The 24,109-nt window shown below is 44.1% G+C and overlaps 1 long non-coding RNA gene across 1 annotated transcript; it reads right to left on the bottom strand.

The window, feature by feature from the left end:
- Positions 1-8,418: 8,418 nt before the first annotated feature.
- LOC129048613 (uncharacterized) lies at positions 8,419-23,516 on the bottom strand. Its single transcript, XR_008511107.1, has 5 exons — positions 23,300-23,516; positions 19,636-19,755; positions 17,413-17,466; positions 10,788-10,899; positions 8,419-9,018 (listed from the first exon to the last, which is right to left on the bottom strand). It is a non-coding gene; the product is annotated as an uncharacterized LOC129048613 (long non-coding RNA).
- Between the last annotated feature and the right edge of the window lie 593 nt (positions 23,517-24,109).

Here is a 24,109-nt window from a genome sequence, read left to right as displayed (position 1 = left end):
AAGCAATGAATGCCAAACAGACAAGAAATGGAAAAGTGACCATTAGATCTACCATACCCTTGCAAGAAATAAAAGTAAAATCTAATCAAACAAGAGAAGAGTGGGGCTCCAGAGAGAAACTCTGGAACCAAGGGAATTTCCTTTCCCACTGAGGTATTATAACCAGTGTCATAATTTGATTTTCTATCAATGCCTGTGATTCAGAAAAGGAGAGGGAGTCAACACTGTTAGGAACACAAGCTGCAGGGGAATATCATCCGGACATGACCTCATCAACATCCTCTGGAGGAAAGCTTTCAAAAGGGATGGTAGTAAATTCCTAGGTGTCACAGCTAAGTCAAGGAAACGACTACCTAGGGAGCAGGACTGGGTGCAATAGTCTGTTTTTTTGCTATTTTCCCAGACTTCTTACTCTCTGGCAAGATTCCATTGTGCCCCCTTCTTCCACCTGGATCCAAGACAATGTCTCTAGAAATGTAGTTTATCTCATTACACACCTGAATGCCACTCAGTTCTTGTAGCCGATAGAAGGGACCATGTTTCCTTCCATTACCATCTGGCCACCTGCTATGCTTCACAGTAATGCCTCCTAAAAATACTCATCTCCAGGATCCCCTGTGAATTTAACAGAATGAAGAAAAAAATCAAAGTTAGTCTGCTCAGATTGGCTTTCCATCAAGGGATACTTTTATGATGTGCAATCGAGTAGGAAAGCAGAAGTCTGAGAGACAGACAGATCTGGATTAAAATAATGACAAATTTTTTATTATACCTAATATGTATTATTACCATGTGCTGGCCACTGTTCGATTCACTTTTTGTAGATTTCCTCATTTAATCTTCTCAATAACCCTCTGAATTAAGCAACATTATTATCCCCATTTTATAGATAAGAAAACTGAGACGTAAGTGACTTGGCCAATAACATTCAGCAAGAAAACAGCAGAGTAGGTCTGACTCCAGAACCAAGCTTGCAATCCCTCTGCAAAACTGCCTCTGATTAAATAGCTGTGCCTTCCCCATCTCTCAGATCCTTGGTTCAGACAGCTTTAGGCATGAAGCAACTCGACTGGCGGAAAAGGGAAGAAAGATACTTCTTGAGAGGACAAGGGGATGGAAAACACCGTCTGGTCATCTTGAGGACAGTCAAATAACATGAAGCACATGAACAGATCTGGGAAGCCACTGGTATTCAGGGAGAGCCTATGAGGCAGCAGACAGTCCCCCAAATGACACAGTCCCAGCATCATGGCTGTGGCCACTAACAGGGGTCAGACAGAGTGGCAAGTTGTCAGAAATTCAGGAATGGCTGCAATCCCAGCATAAGTAGATAGGTAGGTAGGTCATAGATAGATAGATACATCCATCCATCCATACATACATACATACATACATAGACGATAAAGACATAGACAGACTATTGATAGATAAATAGATTAGTTAGATGGAACATAGATAATAGAAGAGAGATTAGATAGGTGATAGATACATAGATAGATGGAAGATAGATAAGATAGATGATTGATAGATAATAGTAGATAATTGATAGATGATAGATAGATAGAAGATAGTAGATAATAGATGAGAGAAATTAAATTAGATGATAGAGACAAATATATAGATAGATGGAAGAGAGTAGATAGATATAAATGATATTGGACCAGAATGATCTATCAGATGCTTAGCCACAGAGACAGAACAATCTATGTAAAGGCAGGCACATAGATGACATGGGCTGGTACAGTATTAAGTATCACCAGGCACTAGACACCTGGCAGAGTGGGCTGAGGCAGCTGATACACTCGCTGACCTGGTCGGATGGCCTCTAAACTTGGACTGGGCCGAACCTCCTGACAGGTGCATGGATGACTCCAGCCAACAAGCTTTGGCTAATGTGAGATTCCACCTTCCTACCCCTTCCCACTTCTGTGCACAGCAATGTGGGGATTCCAATCACCTCTCCGATCATATAGATCATCACTACTGTCATCATTAGCATTTATTGAGCCTTTATTTTCTAGCAGGCATGGTTTGAAATGCCTCACATCTGATTCCTCATTAAACTATCACAATGGGCATATGCAGTCAAATGCGATTTTAGGGTCTTGGGTTGCAAATGGCAAACACATCACCTTCCTTCACTATCTGTCTCTTTCCTTACCACAGCCTCCATAGAAGCCACGTTTCAGACAGAAAAGGCAAAAAATGTCTCAACCTCTTTGGACTTTAAGAAAGTGAGAAATAGGGCAGGCACGGTGGCTCACACCTGTAATCCCAGCAATTTGGGAGGCGCAGGTGAGCGAATCACCTGAGGTCAAGAGTTCGAGACCAGGCCTGGACAATATGGCGAAACCCTGTCTCTACTCAAAATACAAAAAATTAGCCAGGTATGGTGGCACATGCCTGTAGTCCCAGCTGCTTGGGAGGCTGAGGCAGGAGAATTGCTTGAACCTGGGAGGCAGAGGTTGCAGTGAGCCGAGATCACACCACTACACTCCAGCCTGGGCGATAGAGCAAGACTCTGTCACAAAAAAAAGAAAGAAAAAAAAGAAAGTGAGAAATAAACTTTTATTGTATAAAGCCACTGATGACTCAGGGTTAATTTGTTATTGCATCTTTGCCTGACTAATCCACCGCTATCACATAGGTTTGCTGTGAGAATTGAGTTAATACATGCAAAAGATATAAACCTCGCCTAATATGTACTCTCTTGCCTAATATGTGAGCACTCCATAAATATTGCCTGCTATTGCTCCATATAATCTTGCCCAATACGTAGTAAGCTCTCCATAAATGCCAGCTGCTGTTAATATCATTCTTGGATGACTGGATATAGACACAGATCCCCAAAGGGCTTAAGACCTTACCATTGTTGACTTTTATTGCACCAAAATGAATATCCCCTGAGCTCCTGTTCATAACAGCATAGAGCTGGGGCTGAAAGTGCATTGTATTTGCAAAGGGTTTTATTCATTTCTTTAAGAATTACATAACAATCGCAGATTCTTGGAGCTGGAAAGGATCTTAAAGGTCATCTTGCCTATCCCCCACCTGAGGCTTAACTCTCTTCTACCCTCTCCTTTACCCTCATCTGAACACCTTATCTTGAGCCTACTCGAGAGCTCTTTTTTTTTTTCTTTTATTATTATTATTATTATACTTTAGGTTTTATGGTACATGTGCACAATGTACAGGTAAGTTACATATGTATACATGTGCCATGCTGGTGCGCTGCACCCACCAACTCGTCATCTAGCATTAGGTATATCTCCCAATGCTATCCCTCCCCACTCCCCCCACCCCACAACAGTCCCCGAAGTGTGATGTTCCCCTTCCTGTGTCCATGTGTTCTCATTGTTCAATTCCCACCTATGAGTGAGAATATGCGGTGTTTGGTTTTTTGTTCTTGCGATAGTTTACTGAGAATGATGATTTCCAATTTCATCCATGTCCCTACAAAGGACATGAACTCATCATTTTTTATGGCTGCATAGTATTCCATGGTGTATATGTGCCACATTTTCTTAATCCAGTCTATCATTGTTGGACATTTGGATTGGTTCCAAGTCTTTGCTATTGTGAATAATGCGGCAATAAACATACATGTGCATGTGTCTTTATAGCAGCATGATTTATAGTCCTTTGGGTATATACCCAGTAATGGGATGGCTGGGTTGAATGGAATTTCTAGTTCTAGATCCCTGAGGAATCGCCACACTGACTTCCACAAGGGTTGAACTAGTTTACAGTCCCACCAACAGTGTAAAAGTGTTCCTATTTCTCCTTGCTCTGGGAAAGTTCTTCCTTATGCTTGCCTGGATCTATTTCCAGCCCCCACATGGGCCAGTGCACCTGCCCAGCACATCCATCTTCAGTCTACCCACTGGCCACAAACACATTGGCCCATTCATCTAATTCATTCAGCAAACAGGCAATAAACTCCTACCTCATGCCTGGCTTATTGTTTACTGTGACCTCAGGCAAATTACCTACCCTCTCTGAGCTTCCAATGCCTCATCTATAAAATCACTGTAATGCTAGCACCTAATTCCCAGAGTTGTTGTCAGATTAAATGAGGCAGCATACACAGGACACTTATCACAGATCCTGGCACATAATGAGTGTCCAGGAAAGATTACTCTTCATTGTTACCTTTGTTGTGGTTTCAGTGTATTGGAAAAAATAGAAGTGGAGTCAGTATTTGCAAGTCTGATAAGTACTGCAAAAGAGGAAGTATAGAGTGCTACAGAAACACTGAATGAATTTGAATTGGGTTTAATGGTTCCATATGAAGAGACCTCTTTCTCAATGTGGGGACATGCAGTTGGTTATCAGGGGGCCCTCAGAAAGGCCTGGAAAACCAAGCTGAGAAAGCCACAGTAGCAAGGCTATTGGCTGTTCCTGGGGATGGCATCAGAACAAGGTTGGTGGCATCAGAACCAAGAGAATGAGGGCCTCTCAGCATGCATTGCAAAGGGGGACCCGGGAACAGGATGTGATGGGGCCCAGAACCTGCTTTCATGTGGCATGGAGCAGTCCCGGCAGCTTAAAGGAATTGGTCAGGAGGACTGCAACAGATAGAAAACAGACGAGGCAGAAAAGCCTTACGTCACCTTAGAGCTGCCTAACAAGGCAGTCGGCACAGCCCAGGGATGCAGGACAGCAGGAAAGATAAATTCCAGGCCCCCAGGTGCTGTATGCAAACTAAATTCCGGCTTCTGAACCAAAGCTTCACATCAACAGAGGAGACAGTCTAGGGTGGGGCATGGGTGGGGAACAGAAGGAATCACTGAAGACCCCCTGCCACCCCCGCCTCCACCTCCTCATCACTACCCAGCCCCACTAGGCCAGACTCGCCAAATGAATTACACATAGGGGGAGGTGATTGGCCCAGTCCCACCCAACACGCTTCCAGAAGCTGGTTTATTATTCCTGTTGTTTTAGATGGTCATTTTCTTTGTGAGAAGAGCCCAGGAGGAAGGCTTTCTTCCCTCCCTATTCATGCTGCTTGCCTGCTGGTTCATTGATTGTCCTTCACATGTCCTGGCTGTAGCTGGGATGTAACGAAGGAGGGCAGGCAACCTGGGGTGGGTGGTGGCGGTTCCTTACCTGAGTCACAAAGGATATCTTCCACCCCCACTTAATTGCCAATAAAACATAAAGCACAGGCTCTCTCTGGGAAACAGCAAAGAATCCTGTTAAACCCTGTTTTAAAATAGGTTTTTTGTTTGTTTGTTTTTTGTTTGTTTGTTTTTTCCTGTCTGGGTTTTGAATGATCAGGAGGGAAAGACTCTTTTTTGCTTTAAGGAGCTAAATTGTCAACTGGAGGTCCCTGCCCTCATCAGAAGCAGGAACCCTGAGTGGGTTAGGAGGGAAGCGGAGGAGTGGGCGTGATGGAGAAATTTTACCCATTGGGCCACATGAACTGGCACGACTTTCCAGGTGGCTGGCTCTCTCAACATTCAGGCACAAGGCCAGGCCCCAGTTAGTTAATTCCAGTGACAGACGCTGTCAGTCCCCATCAGGTAACCAGCATGGCTTGGTGCCTCCACCAAGTAGGGGTCATAGGAAAAACTGTGACCTGAGTTTGATTCCTAGTTCCATGCTATACATTCTGTGTGAGTTTCAGCAAGTCATACCACCTTGCTGAGCCTCAGTTTTCTCATCTGCAAAATGGAGCCAGTAATAATGACCTAATAGGATTCCAGGAGAAGATTAAGTAAGATGAACACCTATAAAAAGACCAACACAGTGCTGAGCCCACTGTAAGTATTCCAAACTAGCATCTATTAAAATCTCTAGCTATCATGAACCTGTCCCTGGCTGTGGAAGGCTTGGACCTTCAAAGGGAAACAAGGGACCCAGGTGTGTGTCACTCTCTGGAGTGTGATGAACTCAGCTCCTAGAATTCTAGAGACTACTTCCTAGAAGAATGACAAAGACTCAGCTTTGCCTGTCTTCGTGTTATTGATTACTAAGACTTGAGACTCCTCACTCAAATCACTTTTGTATTCCCTTTATCACAACAATATTGAAAGCTGGTAAGGATCCCCACAAAGGTGGGCTGCAAAGTGGTGGTCCGGCAGATGCCCTCGCTTCCTGAGGGAACAGAAGATGTAAAGTGTGTGGTGTGGGTGTGGCTGGGCCCCTGTGAATATACTTTAAGACCCAGTGGAGAGAGCACATAGCATCTCAGCTGACTTTTGCAGACAGAGCTAAATTGAGAGGTGTCATCTTCGCTGGCAAGGTCAGAGGACTCGTGTCTGCTAACCTGGAGGGGTGGGAATTGCAGGCAGCAAACAAAATTGCACTGCCACTTGGAAATCTGCCAACTGCTACAATCAGGGTAAAAATAATTGGAAAAGTAAGTCAGGTGTGAATCAGGTGCTCTGGCAACGTGTGGAGGTATGAAGCACTGCTGTCTACTCCTTCTTCTTCCTGAGCCCCCTCCTGCCCTGGCCTTTAGGACATGGTTTCTACCCATCCCTGTCCCCTTCCCTGGCTTCTTCTTTTTCCATGCGGTAGGTCTTGGTCCTTGGCACTATACTTCTCTGCTCTCATACTGCATTCCCTAGAGGATTCATCCTTCTCAGGATTTGTCTCCCCAACCCAGCCCAGCCTCACTGCTGATAACCACCAATCCAGAGCCTCCAACTCAGAGCCCTCCCTGCCCCAAGTTTCTAATGGCTCACGTGTCCCCTTCTCTTCGATACTCTGGGACAAGCCACTCATTCACCACTTTACTCCGTCAACAAATATTTAGTGACTAGATACCACATACCAGGCACTGAGCTAGGTGCTAGGGATAGAGAAGTGAAACATGTTGCTGGAAATTCAACTGGAAAGGAAGAAAATTAAAAACAAATTTCTAAGTTGTGAAAAAAATGTAGGAAGAATATAACACAGCTTAAAATGGACAAAATTGAGGCTGAGAGAGGAAAAAAAAAAAAACTATTTCTTATAAAGTAGGACCGCTCTTCATCCACGCTATTGAAGCCAAACCCTAAGGGTGGGCAGGACCTAGGTGTGGCAGGAGCATCATTCCAGAAAGATGGAATCACTTGAGGAAGGCTCTCAACAATCTCTTTACAAAATAACTTTATTTGTGTTGGGGATATGAAATGTAGGGTTCCCACTTTGTTATCAAGCAGAAGTTAAAAGCAGATAGTAGCACCATGGTAAAAGATATCTATCAGCCAGACATCTAAATAATTAATTAAATTGTCCCAACCCTGACATTTATCACCAACCCTTCCCTTGGAGGTATGTAAGTAGGAAAATAATCAGAAGAAAGTTACTTTGTAATTACCCAGCATGAATTATGATTCTGAGAGGCTATTTCCAGGGGTACTTTAGAGTAATTTAGTTCAGCATTATCAGAGTTTAATTTAGCATGACATTGTCGGTGCAGAGAAACTCTGGAACCAGACTCACAAGAACAGGATTTTTATTCTGCCATTCCTAAGCCATCTGACTATGGATCCTAATCTCATGAAGCCTCAACTGCTGTCTCTGTGATATGGGGATGATAATACCTGCTTTACTAACTTCACAGGAGAGTTGGGAGAATCAGGGCAATAAGTGTAAAAATGTTTCACGAACTGTACATGGGAGGGACCATTTATTCACGCCTTTAATGGAGGTTGAAGGACCACTTTTGGTTGCAACTGACAACAACATATTCATAACTCAAATTGGTTTAAGGAAGAAAAAAATTACTAGCTACAATAACTAGAAAATCGAGTTAACTAGCTCTAGGTACAGTTTGATTCAGTGGTTCAAATGACACCATCTGCATCCAGGCCTCTCACCATCTCTCACTCTCCTCTTCATATTGTTTCCTTCTTAGGTTGCTCTAAAAACTATACCCTCCCAGGTTCAAATCTAGAAACATAAGAGAGAATACCTCTCTCTCAACAATTCAAGGAAATTCCTGAGCCTGATTTTAACTGACCCTAATAGAGTTATGTGACCATCGCTGCACTGAAAACTGTGTCCAGGCAATAAGAAGCCTCAATGAGCCATGAATATGTCCCACGCCTAACTCTCAAGTAAGAAGCACATGGAGGCTGGGTGCGGTGGCTCACACCTGTAATCCCAGCACTTTGGGAGGCCGAGGCAGGCAGATCACAAGGTTAGGAATTCGAGACCAGCCTGGCCAATATGATGAAACCCTGTCTCTACTAAAACTACAAAAAATTAGCCAGGTGTGATGGTGGCCACCTGTAGTCCCAGCTACTCGGGAGGCTAAGGGAAGAGAATCACTTGAACCCGGGAGGTGGAGGTTGCAATGAACCAAGCTCACACCACTGCACTCCAGCCTGGGCAACACAGTGCGACTCCATCTCAAAAAAAAAAAAAAAAAAAAAAAAAAGAAGCACATGGACTGAAAGCTGGGGAGGAATTGATCCCTGGAGAAATTAAGAGAAAAATGAAAGGCAATTGGACAGCAAAAACAACAGATGTCCTCTCCACCCCCACAGCTTAAATCCCTTCATGGAAAACTCCCAGGTCAGTCTTCAGCATCTCAGAATTAGCAGTAACTAAAGACAGATGTGATTACGGACTCAAAAATGGTACATAACCGTGCTTAAGAATTACATCCTACATAAACTCAATATTGAGCCTCGAAGTTGAGCTTCACTATTGAGTTCTTGAAGTCCAACCTCTTCTCAAGCAACTCATCTTTCCTTTCAGATTCTGTTGCTTCTTCTCATCCCAGACAGTCCTATTAGGAGGAGGGAGCCTGTATTGTGAGTTTCTTCTACTTCTGCAAGTCTTGGTTCCATCCGTTAATCAACAATTCTATGTCTTTTCTGGCCCTGGCTTCTCTACTGCTCCACAACTTTTGTTTTTGTTTTTGCCTTTGTTTTCAGGTATCAGAGCATGTTAAAGATGCAGCGAACACAGGCTTGGGAGATGTGGGAAGTCGTTGAGGGTGTCGGGGAGAGAGGAGGTGATGAGGAAAGCTTCACAAAGGGATTTGCAACTGAGCCTTAAGTAATGATTAGGAATTTTCTAGAACAAGAATGAAAGAAGGTCATTTCAGGCCTGAATCATTGGATCCAAAACTATTTTCATCTCATCTCTCTTTTGAAGAAAGAAAACTCTTTTCTCAACCCAGAAGTTGCAAACCAGTGGCCTGCAGATAGATCAGGCTGGCAGATGTGTTACACTTGGCCCACACAACATTTTGTAGAATTTTAAGTAGTTGCCAACATTTAAAAATGGTGAGATTTTTTTACATAAGGATCCGGATTTCCAGCTGCTCTTGAAAACTCAGAAGCTCTGACAGCCCTGGACCTAAGCTTCTATTGGGGCAACAATTGACTAAGTTGAGTAGCACCTACCCTCTGCAGGGCTGTACGACCTGCTGACCTTGCTCCTTGTTCTGTTTTCTGCCTGGCCCCTGTTGGCATTGAGTTGGTAACTCTGTCTCAACCCAAACAACTAACCATTTATGTTTCAGACTAACTCCCATGATTATCATATTATATTATAATAGTATATTATATTTTATGTATTATATTATTATATTATGTAACAATCTAATCTGTTGCTACTACTCCCTTGCTTTGAATCCCCAGTGATTCTCCACATCAGCAGAACAAAGTCTAATGCAGACTGGGTTTACCTCAACCACTTCCCCTCTATTTTACCTACCAACTCCCAAACCCCAAAACCCTCTATACTAAATGTTTGCCATTTCCTAATCCCATCCTTTCCCATGACTACATACTGTTAACATGTGCTATCCCCTCCACTGGTCAAATTTCCCTGTGTCTTCAATGTCCAATTCAGAGGTCAGTGTAGATCACCCTGGCTTTTCTGGGTAAAACTGTCCCTCCTCCCTCAGGGCTCCCATCCAGCACCGCGTTACTACCTTGGTTCCAGCACCTGCCATGTTTCTCTCTAATTGTCTGTTTACATGGCTGCCTCCTCCACACCCACCCCAGACTGAGATCCTTGAAAGCAAAAACCGTGACTGATTCATCTTTGTATATTCAGTGCCTTTCTGTATACCTTGGCAGATATCAGATACTCAATAAATTCTTGTTAAATGAATGAAGAAAGGAACAAACACACAGGGAACAAATTGGCATGTGTTCATGGAATGTCACACCTCAGCAATTGTAATGAAAGGAATCGTTCCCACTGAAGCCTTTCTGTCTACTCTAGCCACACAGAATTGTTCCCTTCTCTGAATCCCTGTAGAAACAGTAGTTTATGACAGCTCCTGGGTGAGTTATTAGAGGAAGCTAATTAGAAGGAGGTCATATCTTTTGGATATTGACAGATATAGGATTACAGAGAAAAAAAAAAAAAAAAAAAAACACCTCAGTGCTAGTCTCTGACCTTTCTAGCCCCTGGCAGCTACAGGCACCAAAGCCCATGGAGCTGCAGTTCAGGTCCCAACATCAACTCTAGTCCAGGCAGAGAGAAACTCCATAGCTGAGACACCCCAGAGGGAAGTTCTAGGATAAGTTATTATTTTCTCACTCAGCTCCAGACACAATTGGTGCACTTGCAATTCCTTGAACATACCAAGCTCCCTCCCATCTCAGAGCGTTTGCACCTTCTATTCCCTCTGTCTGGAATTCTCTTCCCCTGTGTATCTACAGGACTCACTCCCTTACTTTATTCAGATCTCAGATCATATTTAACCTTAGTAGAAATGCCTTCCCTGATCACCAATGTAAAACTGTAGAAGTGTATCCCACAGCTTTCTACCCTCTGTTCTTTACTCTGCTTGAAGGAGGAGCTAAAGGAATGAGGGCATTACGGACCAAAGAGAGCCAGGACTTGGTGTCACCAGGACTCTACTCTCTTTCCTTTTCATCTCATATCCGTTTTTTGGTTTTGCTTGGCTCCTTTCTCTTCTACCCAGGCAGGCTTTCTCTGTGTGAAAAAAAGAAAAAAAAAAAAAAAGCCATGAGTCACAGCCTCCAAACTCATCAACTAAAAGAGAAAGGAGTTTTCCCACCCATTCCAGTGAGAATAATCTCAGAAAAATCATTGAATTGGTCTAACTCAGGTCATAAGCCTATCCCTAAGCCATTATCACAGTGAGAACATGTGTGTTCTTATTGATCAGGTCTGGGTCCTACCCCAGGATTGGCTTGGATAAGGCTTTTTCGGTTTGATTCATCTCTCAACCTATCACTGCAGCCAGAGGAAGACATGCTCACCTGCCCAGGCCTGCTCACATGCAGACTTGGACCTGGGAGTGGAGCAAGTCCCAACTAAACTATATGGTTAAGAATGAGGGAGTGGAAAATCAAGGTGAAATGTACCTTCAAGACAGAGGAGACAAATGGGTACTGGACAGACAGGTGTATTCGCTGCTTGATAATGACTTCACAGTTCCCAAAGCACTTGCTCCCATCCTTCATTTATCTCCATTGAATTCTCACAGCAAGTTCTATGTGAATGCCCTGACGTTATTATCCTCAGGGAGATATTTCAATTATTAAACAACCCATATAATTTGGGCACTGGCCAAGAAAAAGGGACTCCAGCTGTGAACCACAGGGATGACCACCCTGGTCAACAGCAGTAGAACAACAGCTTGATCACACCCATTTCACAGGTGAAGATGCTGAAGCCAGGAAAGATATTTAGACTTGTGCCCAGGTACATAGCAAATGGGTAGGAAGAACTTGAGACCCCTGATGCCAAGTATAGGCCCCTTCCCACTGTCCTAAACTACCCCTCTGTCCACACCCATCAGGGAGGTGAAGTGAGGCAGGATGGAGGGAACCAGAGGAGAGTTGCTATTATGATCCCAACCACGTGGAGAAAGAAGTCAGCATGCTGTAGCTTGCAAGGAGGCTGCTTAGTCGGTGCCACAAAAACCTGGAAAGCAGTGCCTGCCAGACGGCAGGGACAAGGAGCAGCCAATGAGATGGGAGTTTGCAGCCAGGATGGCAGATGCCAGGAAGGCTGCAGCTATTCTAGGATGCAGGCAGTGACTGCTCCATCACCCCAGCCCTCCCAGTCCCCATTTCCCTAGGGTAGTGGGGAGACCTCCATCCTCTCTCCAGCTCCTTATTGATGTAGGGTCCGAAAGCTGAGACTTTAGTCAGGCAGTCAGGCCAAAGGGATTCAGCCCCTTAAGGAAAATGGTGAACTATCATCTCAAAACATGGAAAATGCTTAGTCACTGTCCTGAATACAACTCTACAATCACCCAACCTATTCAGAATTCATCTGGTCCAAATGCCCCATGTTATTAGATGCAGAAACTGAGGCCAAGGGAGAGGATATGATTCGCTCCATGGCCCCACAGCATATTTGAAGGAGAGCTGGGCATTGCCTGATTCCTCAGTTCAGGACTCCTTCCCCTGGGGATTGAGAGCCAGGCTGAGTCTCATTTGGGATCATGATCCTTCTATTTCATGGGGCTGTTGGAGCTTGGCCTTCCATGGCTAGATCAACTCTTGACCTTTATGCCTCACATTCTCCCAGTATAGGCCATGTTGTAGCTGCAGGTGTGGATTCCTGCTACAACCCCTCTTCTCTGCCCTCATGTGCTCCACTGAGGACTACACAATGCACCCTCAGGCCCCACTCTCTATTCTGGATTCAGAGCCTGAACCAGCCCAAAGCACCCAGACTTCGCTTCTCCATCACAGTGTAGTTCCTCTCAGCTCTCCATACCAAAAGCATCTCTTGGGCAAAAACATCTTGGCCCCAAAGTCCCTCCTGCAGTAAGGGAAAAACAAAAGAATGAATAAGAAAGAAATTTCTCTTTTTCTGCTCCTGACAAGTACTAACCTTTCCATTGCCCCTACATTCTCAGCCTGGCTGGACAACAAAGAGTGTTTCACATAGGTCTGTCATGCCTTCAATGTACAGCTTTGTGGTTAGGGGCACAAACTCTGGATATACCAGACAGTCCAGAGTTAGAATCCGCCTCTGCCATTGACTAGGTATGTGACCTGGAAACACCTTTTTTCCCCTGCCTGTTTTCTCATCTGTGAAGTGGTGTCACCTCAAAGGGTTGGGAGACTTGAATGACATAAAGGATTTGGCTCTGTGCCTAGGATAGAGTCAGTGCTTGATGCTTTTTTTAGCAGTAGGAAGCTGGTAATTGCCACATGTTGTGGGATGAAGGGGATGTCACTACAGCCACCACTACCTTTCCTGCTCCTTTCAGTCCCTCTCAAGCTCTGGTTCTGCCAAAGCCTTCCCTGATTACTCTCATCTCTCCATCAGCCTTTCTTTCCAGAATCTGTACACCTCCATTTCCCATCCAGCTTAGTTCCGAATTAAATTCCATGTCTAATAGTTCTGACTTGGTGTTGTCCTTGTCAAAAAACTCCCATCAGACAAGACCAGTGGGTTTTCTTCTACCCCTAGCAGTGCAAAGTCCAGGACCAGGCACGTGGGAGGTGCTGGAAAAGTTAGCAATTGAGTGATTGTACAGCCAATTTGTCACTTTCATGGGACTGGAGTGAAGCTATCTCAGAATCTTCTGTATCTACTTCATCTCTTGCTCTTTCCATTCTTTGATACTTTGACACATCCACATCCCAGGGCACATCAGGAGATCCTGGAGTCAGACCTAGAAACCTATTAAACAATGGAGCCCCAGCATGTCTCGTTTACTACCCAAAGGAAGGAAATTAACGTCACATGTATAAAGCACTCGGTAGTCCATAAAATGCTCTTAGCAATTCACTGCGTGAGGGAGTGCCTTTTCCCACTTCCACAGAGGGATACCGAGCCTCGAGGGATTAGGAGACTAATCCAGGCTCACACAGCTGATAAGGAACAGCCCAGACATTTTGGCCCAGTGCTGCTAGCCCTCAATCTGGTGCTTTGCCCTCTGCACCGCCTGCCATGCAGGGAATACACGTTAATATCTCTCTATATTAGTCTGTTCTCATGCTGCTAATAAAGACATACCCAAGACTGGGTAATTTATAAAGGAAAGAGGTTTAATTGAATCACAGTTGCATATGGCTGGCATCATGGTGGAATGCAAAGGAGGAGTAAGGCCATATCTCACATGGTGGCAGGCAAGAGGGCATGTGCAGGGGAACTCCCCTTTATAAAACCATCAGCTCTCAGCCGGGTGTGGCTGCTCACACCTGTAATCCCAACACTTTGGGAGGCCGAGACGGGTGGATCACCTCAAGTCAGGAGTTCAAGACCAGTTTGGCCAACAAGGTGAAACCCCATCTCTACTAAAAATACAAAAAAAAATTAGCTGGGCATGGCAGCGAGTGCCTGTAATCCCAGCTACTCAAGAGGCTGAGGCAGGAGAATCACCTGAGCCCAGGAGGCAGAGGTTGCAGTGAGCCAAGATCACGCCACCGCACTCCAGCCTGGGTGATAAGAGTGAAACGCGGTCTCAAAAAAAAAAAAATCACATTTCATGAGACTTATTCACTATCATGAGAACAGCACGGGAAAACCCTGCCCCCATGATTCAATTATCTCCCACTGGGTCCCTCCCATGACATGTGGGGATTATTACAATTCATGGTGAGATTTGAGTGAGGACACAAAGCCAAACCATATCACTCTCCTTCTTGGCCACAGGTGGACATGAAAAACGCTTTCCCTTAACCAAGCAGGAGCCCCAGTAGCTGCTTTGTTCAACGTCTGTTTCTCTAATGCCTCCTACTCTGGAATATTTAGGAAAACCCAAGCTGGCTCAAAAAGATCATCCCTGTATCAGATCTCAGGGACTCTAGTGTGACCCAACCTCTCCCAGTCCCTATAGGCATCTCCCTCAAACATCAGAACTGGTGCAGACCCAAGAGAAGAAAGGTGTGACTCCAAGATGTCCTCCCTCACAGCTGTTTATCACAATGGGGCTCCCTTCACCATAGAAGGGAAGGCTGAGGTTCAGAAAGATGGTGTAGGCTTGGACTTTGGAAGGAGAATGACTAAACTGAAGTTCTTCCTCTGCCATTTACAAGCTGTGTGACTTTGGGAAAGTTTCTTACTTTTTTTTGCTTTTTAATGTCCTCATGTATAAAAGATGGGGTTGTCATACTTAGGTTTAAGACTATTGCACATGCCTGTAATTCTAGCACTTTGGGAGGCCGAGGTGGGCAGATCACTTGAGGTCAGGAGTTTGAGACTAGCCTGGCCAACATGGTGAAACACCATCTCTACTAAAAATATAAAAATTAGCCAGGCATGGCGATGCATGCCTGTAATCCCAGCTACTCGGGAGGCTGAGGCAGGAGATTCGTTTGAACCTGGGAGGCGGAGATTGCGTTGAGCCGAGATCGCACCACTGCACTCCAGCCTGGGCAACAGAATGAGACTCCATCTCAAAAAAATTAAAGACTATTGCAGAGATTTTAAAAGATGGCATAGGTACAACACTGAACACAGTGTTTCATGAGTGACAGTCATAAGCTTTTCTACCACCTAACTGTGTTCCTTTTAGCAAACTACCTAATTTATCTCGGCCTCGGTTGTTTTGTGATTCTTTTCAAGGGAAAAAAAAAGCACCTCCCTTCATAGGCCTGCTATAAGAATAATATAAAATAGTTGACATAAAGCACTTAACCTCTTGCCTATCACAGGAAAGGTGCTCAACACCTGTTAGTTCTGTGTTGACGTCCCCAGATCAGAGAGCCAGAAAAGGAGGGCTACAGTTCCAGCCAGGGTCTTCTGGTTCCAACCCAGCAGCACCTGAGCTAGGTTGATAATGGTAAGGAAAAGAAGAAATAACCAATAGGGGCCTCACAAACACAGGCAGGAATAAGTCACTCCCATGTGGCAGCTTTTCTGTGCCTGACCCAAGAGATAGGTGTTGCACATTCAGAACTTCGTAGCAGTGTTCTGGAATCCTAGTTGGGCGACTAGCACTCAGAACCCAGCCACTGTGTTCTGGAATCTTATCTGAGGGTCAAACATTGAGACACTCATGGAAGTCTGGAATCCTATGTAAGGGACAACAACCCAGAATCCAGCAGCAGTGCTCTGGAATCTTTTGTGAGGGAAAAACATACAGAACACAGCAGAACACATCTTATCCATGTGGACAGATAAGAAAGAGCAAAGGGCATAGGTCACAGAGGTGAATATGACCTCATTGTAGTGCCAGGATATTTCCAGGCAATTGGCAAGACTTACTGACAATCATCCAATAAATAGGATAAATAGTTCTTACTTCCCAATTGCCTGGGAAGAGAGCTTTCAGCTCTTTCCAATTCCTGCCTCTTATCTCTTCCTCCTCGGACACTGCAGCTCTCCGTTTCTGGAAAATCTCAGGGCAGAATCTGGGCTCCTTCCCACTCTCTTCTGTCCAGAATTCTAACGATGCCTGGGAGAAGGCATCTGCCCTGAATGAATGGGTCAGAGGCATGATTCCAAGTGACTGGCTGGTAATTGGAAGAGCTCAGTGGTCTGACTGGGGAGATGACAGAGCCTGCTAAGCACATCTGGACAGCATCAGAATCACAAATTGAAGAGAGCTGGGAAGGACTCAGCCCTCGCTGACATACACAAAGGAAGGAAAATGTAGGGAGCCAGACAGAAAGGAGTGATGCTCTTCAAAGTCAACAGGCTTATAACAAACACCATCTCACAGGTGAAAGTGGAAGCACAGAACAGGCACACTCAGCTAACACACAGCTTTCTGAGGGAGGTCATCCTCCACCAAATGAAAATAGCCCTGCTTTTTCATTTTTTAATTTTTATTAATTTTTAAATCAACAAATAAAAATTATATATATTGGCCAGGTACAATGGTTCATGCCTATAATCCCAGCACTTTGGGAGGCCAAGGCAGGAGGACCACTTGAGGCCAGGAGTTCAAGACCAGCCTGGACAACATAGTGAGATCCCATCACTACAAAAGAAAAAATATTTAAGGAAAAAAATTGTATATATTTATGGCATACAATGGGAAGTTTCGACATATCTACACATTGTGAAAAGATTAAATCAAGCTAATTAACATATCCATCATGCCACATCCTTAAATTTTTATGGTGAGAACATTTAAGACCTATCTCTTAGCAATTTTGAAGTGCATGCTGTCACCATGCTACACAATAGACATCCAGAATTTATTCATCCTGTCTAGCTGAAACATTGTATCCTTTGACCAACATCTCCATACCTCTCCTGCACACCTCCCAGCCCCTGGTAACCATTATTTTCCTCTGCTGCTATGAGTTCCATTTGTTCGGATTCCACATAAAAGTAAGATCATGCAATATATTTCTGTCTATGCCTGGCTTATTTCACTTAGCAAAATGTCCTCCAGTTTCATCCATGTTGTCACAAATGACAAGATCTCCTTCTTTTTTAAGACTGAGTAGTATTCTATTGTGTACATGTACCACATTTTCTTTATCTGCTGTATTAGTCTGTTTTCACACTGCTGTTAAAGACATATCCAAAACTGGGAACAAAAAGAGGTTTAATTGGACTTACAGTTCCACATGGCTGGAGAGGCCTCAGAATCATCACAGGAGGTGAAAGGCACTTCTTACATAGCAGCGGCAAGAAAAAATGAGGAGGAAGCAAAAGCAGAAACCCCTGATAAACCCATCAGATCTTGTGAGACTCATTCACTATCACGAGAATAGCACGGGAAAGACCAGCCCCCATGATTCAATTACACACACCCCGCCCCCACTGGGTCCCTCCCACAACACATGGGAATTCTGGACAATACAATTCAAGTTGAGATTTTTGTGGGGACACAGCCAAACCATATCATTCTGCTCCTGGCCCCTCCAAATCTCATGTCCTCACATTTCAAAACCAATCGTGCCTTCCCAACAGTCTCCCAAAGTCTTAACTTATTTCAGCATTAATCCAAAAGTCCACAGTCCAAAGTCTTATCTGAGACAAGGTAAGTCCCTTCCACCTATGAGCCTGCAAAATCAAAAGCAAGCTAGTTACTTCCTAGATATGATGGGGATACAGGTACTAAGTAAATACTGCTGATCCAAATGGGAGAAATTGGCCAAAACAAAGGGGTTACAGGGCCCATGCAAGTCTGAAATCCAGCAAGGCAGTTAAATTTTAAAGCTCAAAATGACCTCCTTTGACTCCAGGTATCACATCCAGGTCACACTGATGCAAGAGGTGGGTTCCCATGGTCTTGGGCAGCTCTACCCCTGTGGCTTTGCAGGATACAGCCTCCCTCCTCACTGCTTTCACAGGCTGGCATTGAGTGTCTGCGGCTTTTCTAGGAGCATGGTGCAAGCTGCTAGTGGATCTACCATTCTGGGGTCTGGAGGACGGCGGCCCTCCTCCCACAACTCCACTAGGCAGTACTCCAGTAGGGACTCTGTGGAGGGGCTCCAACCTCACATTTCCCTTCTGCACTGTCCTAGCAGAGGTTCTCCATGAGAGCCCCACCCCTGCAGCAAACTTTTTGCCACAGGCATTTCCATACATCTTCTGAAATCTAGGCAGAGGTTCCCAAACCTCAATTCTTGACTTCTGTGCACACACAGGCTCAACACCACATAAAAGCTGCCAAGGCTTGGGGCTTCCACCCTCTAAACCCACAGCCCAAGCTCTACATTGGCCCCTTTCAGCCATGGCTGGAGTGGCTGGGACACAGGGCACAAAGTCCCTAGGCTGCACAGCACAGGGACCCTGGGCCCAGCCCATGAAACCACTTTTTCCTCCTGGGCCTCCAGGCCTGTGATGGAGGGGGATGTCGTGAAGGTCTCTGACATGGCCTGGAGACATTTTCCCCATGGTCTTGGGGATCAACATTAGGCTCCTTGCTACTCATGCAAATTTCTGCAGCTGGCTTGAATTTCTCAAAAAATGGGTTTTTCTTTTCTATTGCATCATCAGGTTACAAATTTTCTGAACTTTTACTCTCTGTTTCCCTTTTTAAATGGAATGCTTTTAACAGCACCCAAGTCACATTTTGAATGTTTTGCTGCTTAGAAATTTCTTCCACCAGGTTGATCACTTGAGGTCAGGAGTTTGAGACCAGCCTGGCCAACATGGTGAAACCCTGTCTCCACTAAAAATACAAAAATTAGCCAGGCATGGTGGTGCACATGTGGTGGTAATCCCAGCTACTTGGGAGGCTGAGGCAGGAGAATCACTTGAGCCCAGGAGGCAGAGGTTGCAGTGAGCCAAGATTGCACCACTGCACTCACTCCAGCTTGGGCAACAGGGCAAGATTCCATCTCAAAAAAAAAAAAAAAAAAAGAAAAGGAAAAAAAAGGAAAATAAATTTCTTCTGCCAGATACCCTAAATCATCTCTCTCAAGTTCAAAGTTCCACAAATCTCTAGGGCAGAGGCAAAATGTCGCCAATCCCTTTGTTAAAACATAACAAGAGTCACCTTTGCTCCAGTTCCCAACAAGTTCCTCATCTCCATCTGAGACCACCTCAGCCTGGACCTTATTATTCATAACACCATCAGCATTTTTGTCAAAGCCATTCAACAAGTTTCTAGGAGGTTCCAAACTGTCCCACATTTTTCTGTCTTCTACTGAGCCCTCCAAACTGTTCCAACCTCTGCCTGTTACCCAGTTTCAAAGTTACTTCCACATTTTCAGGTATTTTTTCAGCTATGCCCAGCTCTACTGGTACTGATTTACTGTATTAGTCTGTTTTCTTGCTGCTGATAAAGACATACCTGAAGCTGGGAACAAAAAGAGGTTTAATTGGACTTACAGATCCACACGGCTGGGGAGGCCTCAGAATCATGGTGGGAGGCAAAAGGTACTTCTTACATCTGCTCATCCATCAATGGACACTTAGGTTGATTTCATGTCTTGGCTATTACGAATAATGCTGCAATAAACATGGGAATGCAGGTAAGTCTTTTACAAGCTGGCTTTCATTTTCTTTAGGATAGCTCTGCTTTTTATCTCCCTGTACCATTCTGTCTTCTTTTGAAACACTTTTTATCTCTTTTTATTTTTCAATGATTTAAGATTCATCTCCTCTGCTTCACCCCTCCCTGAGCATGGATCTTTTCTGATTTGTCGGCTGCTGTATCTCCAGTGCTTAGCAAGTTGCCTGATACAGCTAGGGGCTCAATAAATATTTGATGATCGCTTATGAAAAGATCTCTCTTTCTGACATTTGCTCAGGTAGGACTACAGTGAGGTTCGTGACCAGCTGCTCCCACAGCCCCTCTTCAGATGTGACTAGAGTCAGCTTTCAAATTCATCAAGTCCTGGTTTCACCTCTTATTTGCTGTGAAGTCTCAGGCAAATTATTTAACCTCTGTCCCTGTACTCTGATTTGGTTTTCTTCACAGCATTTATCATCACCTGTCATATATTTGTTTGCATTTCTACTTATCATCTATCCCCTCTGACCAAAAACTGAGCACCAAGAGAGTAGGGACCTTTTGTTCGCTGCTAACAGAAGGCATAGTTAAATATTTAACAACCAAGCATCATGGACACTGACCATTCAGAGTGGATGTCTGCCTCATAAGCTGTGCAGGGATATATGCTGTACAGGTAGATCAAACCTGGGTCTGATATATAGTAGGTGTTGAATAAATATGTGTTAAATAAGTGGATGAATTTCAGTCAGTCACCCTCTCTGTACCCTCTGCACATTATATCTATTCAGCATATATTGGTTCCTGTCCACTCCCATGGTGGTCTTTTCTGGTCAGCTAGTGAAGAGTCCCCCTGTGGCCCCATTCTCTCTCCTACTATAGTAAAATTGATCTCTCTCAATAGGACCTCAAAGCAACAGCATCTGCTACTTCTACTTCTTATCATTGAGTGTTAATTTTGATCTTTTAGTTTGTCCCTTTATATCCACTTCTATTTCGTCTAGCAACGCCCAGAAGCCTCTCTTTCCATTATCAAGAGTGGTCAACAGCAGTGTCCCTAGATAGACATTTAACCAGCCTGCCTCAGCCAGAGAGGTTTTATAGGCTTTCAGCCAAGAGAACCCATCAGCAGGTACTGCTGACCTGATGCTCAAGAATTGACTCATTCATGCAGCAAATATTTGTGAAGTTTCTGTGGTTATTATTTGCTAGACACTGGAGAAAAAGATTCAAACAAAATACCTGTACCTGCCCACAAGATGCTGACAGCCTAGCAATGGAAACAGACAGGTAAACAGACAATTACCTTGAGAATTCCTGACAGAATTCCTGACAGAAGAGGGGCAGAGAGTTGCAGTTCCTAACAAATTTTATTTTGTTCTCCCATTAACTTTTCAGGAAAACACATTTAATAAGCACTTGGCAACGCAGGTTGTATATTGGTGGGGACAATTCTAAGCCTTATAGCTGCCTTAGGCTTGCAGGACAGTGGCAATGACTCCAGGAAAGATGTGGCCAAGAGAGTACTGGGTGACAAGAGGAGCTACGCTCCACTCACCCTTCTTTTCCCATCTAGCCTTGCCTCCACTCTAGGTTGTTCTCCCTGCCAGGGAAGTGGTCACAGGACACAGGACTGGAGCCACCTTCCATTCACATTATGTATGAATGCATGTTGTCTGGCAACAGATAATCATTAGATTTTACTCTTTATGCTTCCAAGTTAACCACATCCCCCCTTCTACAAACACACACACACACACATGCACACATACTGTGTATGCATGCACATACCCATGTATGCACACACTCGGGAACACACGCGCATGCATGCACACACACACCTCCATGGTGGTCAGGAATCATGCAGATGTTGAATCATGTCAACAGCAAATTACAAAGGGATGATGTGGAGGATCACTAAGGCAGGAGCATGAAGAATATATCATAAAAGCTCAAAAACTGGAACAGGGATGCAGAAACCAAGGAGCAGAAAGAATGTGTGAACTGGTCACAGGTAAAAGGATAGGCTGCAATTGTTATCTAAAGACTAAGTGCTATTATTTGAGGTGTGGCTCCATATTCACCTCCACCAACTCCCTACCAAAATAATAATAAAATAATAGTCATAGTTATGGTTTGTTGAGAGTTGACAGATACTATGTTACACATTTTACATGAGTCATTTCATTAATAACCATGAGTCAGGTGTTATTATTATTATTATTATTAATTACCCAAAAGCCTTTATTCCTAACACTATGTTACATAGCCTCCTATCATATAATATTGCCTCCCAGGTTGAATCAAGAGATTTTAGTGTCAGGAACGGAAGTCATCCAATTCATTTTCTTTTTTCTTTTTTTTTCTTTCTTTTTTTTTTACTTTTTTGTTTAGAGCCAGAAACCCACTCTGTTGCCCAGGATGGAGTGCAGTGGTTAAGTTATAGCTCACTGCAGCCTCAGTCTCCTGGGTTCAAGTGATCCTCCTGCCTCAGCCTCCCGAGTAGATGAGCCCACAGGTGCATGCCACCATGCCAGGCTGATTTTTTTATTTTTTATAGAGATAGAGTCTCGTTATGTTGTCCGGGCTGATTTCAAACTCCTGGCTTCAAGCAATCTTCCCAAATTGGTCTCCCAAAGTGCCAGGATTACAGGTGTGAGGAACTGCGCACAGCCCCATTTCCTTTTCATATAATGATACTACTCATAATTGTTATAGTAATGGCCAATTCCTTGAGATTCTATAAAGGACCAAGAACTATGCCAGGTTCTACATGGATTGCCTCTTTGAAATCTCTCCATGGCCCTGTGAGGTGCATCCTAAAATCATGCTCATTTTAGATATGAGGAAATTGAGCACAGTGAGGTTAAGTCATTAGCCTAAGGGCACACAGCCAGTGAGTGGTGAAGTATTAGTTAATTGTCGCTCTGCTTTATTCCATTAACATGATTGTGCATGCTGTCCAGGCAACAATATTACCCATCAGGATGCCACAATTAATAGTGTTCTATTTGGTATTTCTTTTCATGATAAGATGCTTGCTTAGCACCCTCTGTTGCTGAATGTTGGACATTCACATTACTTCCATCTTTTTCTTTATCATAAATGTTCCTTCTATGAATATTTTTGAACGAACTAATTTCTTACTAATTGCAGAGTCAAAGGTATAAGCAATTTCCTAAGTGGGCCTGAGCCAATTCCCAGTGCCCCCCAAAAATGTACATGCATCTCGTTCCCCCAAACCCAGCACATGTAGTTTACAGGTGGATTTATTGTTACTAGTTTAACGTATTATCGCTAAATTGTTTTTATGTTTATGTCTTTAATTTTTAGCCAGACCATGCATCTTTCCACATGACATTTATGTTACTTTTCTATTGCTGCATCACAAATTACCACAAACTTAGTGGCTTAAAACAATCCCCATTGATTAGCTCATAGCTCTGGGGATCAGAAGTCCTGGTACAGCATAGCTGGGTTTGATACTCAGGGAATCACAAGGCTGTAATCAAGGTACTGGCTGGCCTGCTGCATTCTCACCTGGAGCTTGGGCTTAATTGTCTTCCGAACATGTTCAAGTTGTTGGCAGAATTCAGCTCCTTGTGGGTGTAGAATTGAGGTTCCCTTTTTCTTGCTGACTGTTGGCAGTGATCAATCGTAGCAACTGGAGTCCATTCTCAAGTTCTTTCCATATGTTCCCTTCTGTTCCCAGAGCTAGCAATGGAGAATATCCCTGGAGTCAAATACCCTTTCAGGAAGGGCGGGGAACTTTTAATGGCTCACCTGAACTTTTAAAGGCCCACCTAGATAGCCTGCCTTTCGATTAACATGAACTAACCTAATCATACGAGTTTTATCCCATTGTATTCACAGATTCTACCTGAACTCAACCAGGAAGTGGTCAGCTTGAGGGCTATACTGGTTTCCTATTGCCGCTATAGCAAATCACCACAAACGTAGTGGCTTACAGCCACACCCACTGATTAACTCATTGCTCTGGAGGCCAGAAGCCTAAAATGGGTTACCAGGGCTGAATTCCTTCTGGAGGCTCTAGGATAGAATCTGTTTCTTTGTTTTATCTAGCTTCTAGAGGCTGCCTGCCTTCCTTGACTAATGGTTCCCTCCTCTATCTCCAAAGCCAGCAGTGTAACACCTTCAACCTCTTCTTCCATCCTTACCTCTCCTTCTCTGACTCTCCTACCTCCCTCTTTCCTTTCTAAGGATCCCTGTGATTACATTGGACCCACCTGCACGATCTAGGATAATCTTCCCATCTCAAGTCCCTTAAGACGACATTTTCCTGGGTTTTGAGGATTAGAAAATGGACATTTTGGGGGCCAATTATTCTAT

Source organism: Pongo abelii, chromosome 9 (assembly GCF_028885655.2).
Source record: "Pongo abelii isolate AG06213 chromosome 9, NHGRI_mPonAbe1-v2.0_pri, whole genome shotgun sequence".
In the NCBI taxonomy this organism is placed as follows: domain Eukaryota; kingdom Metazoa; phylum Chordata; class Mammalia; order Primates; family Hominidae; genus Pongo; species Pongo abelii.
The sequence above is the reverse complement of the archived record's forward strand: the minus strand, read 5'-3'. Positions and strand labels throughout refer to the sequence as shown.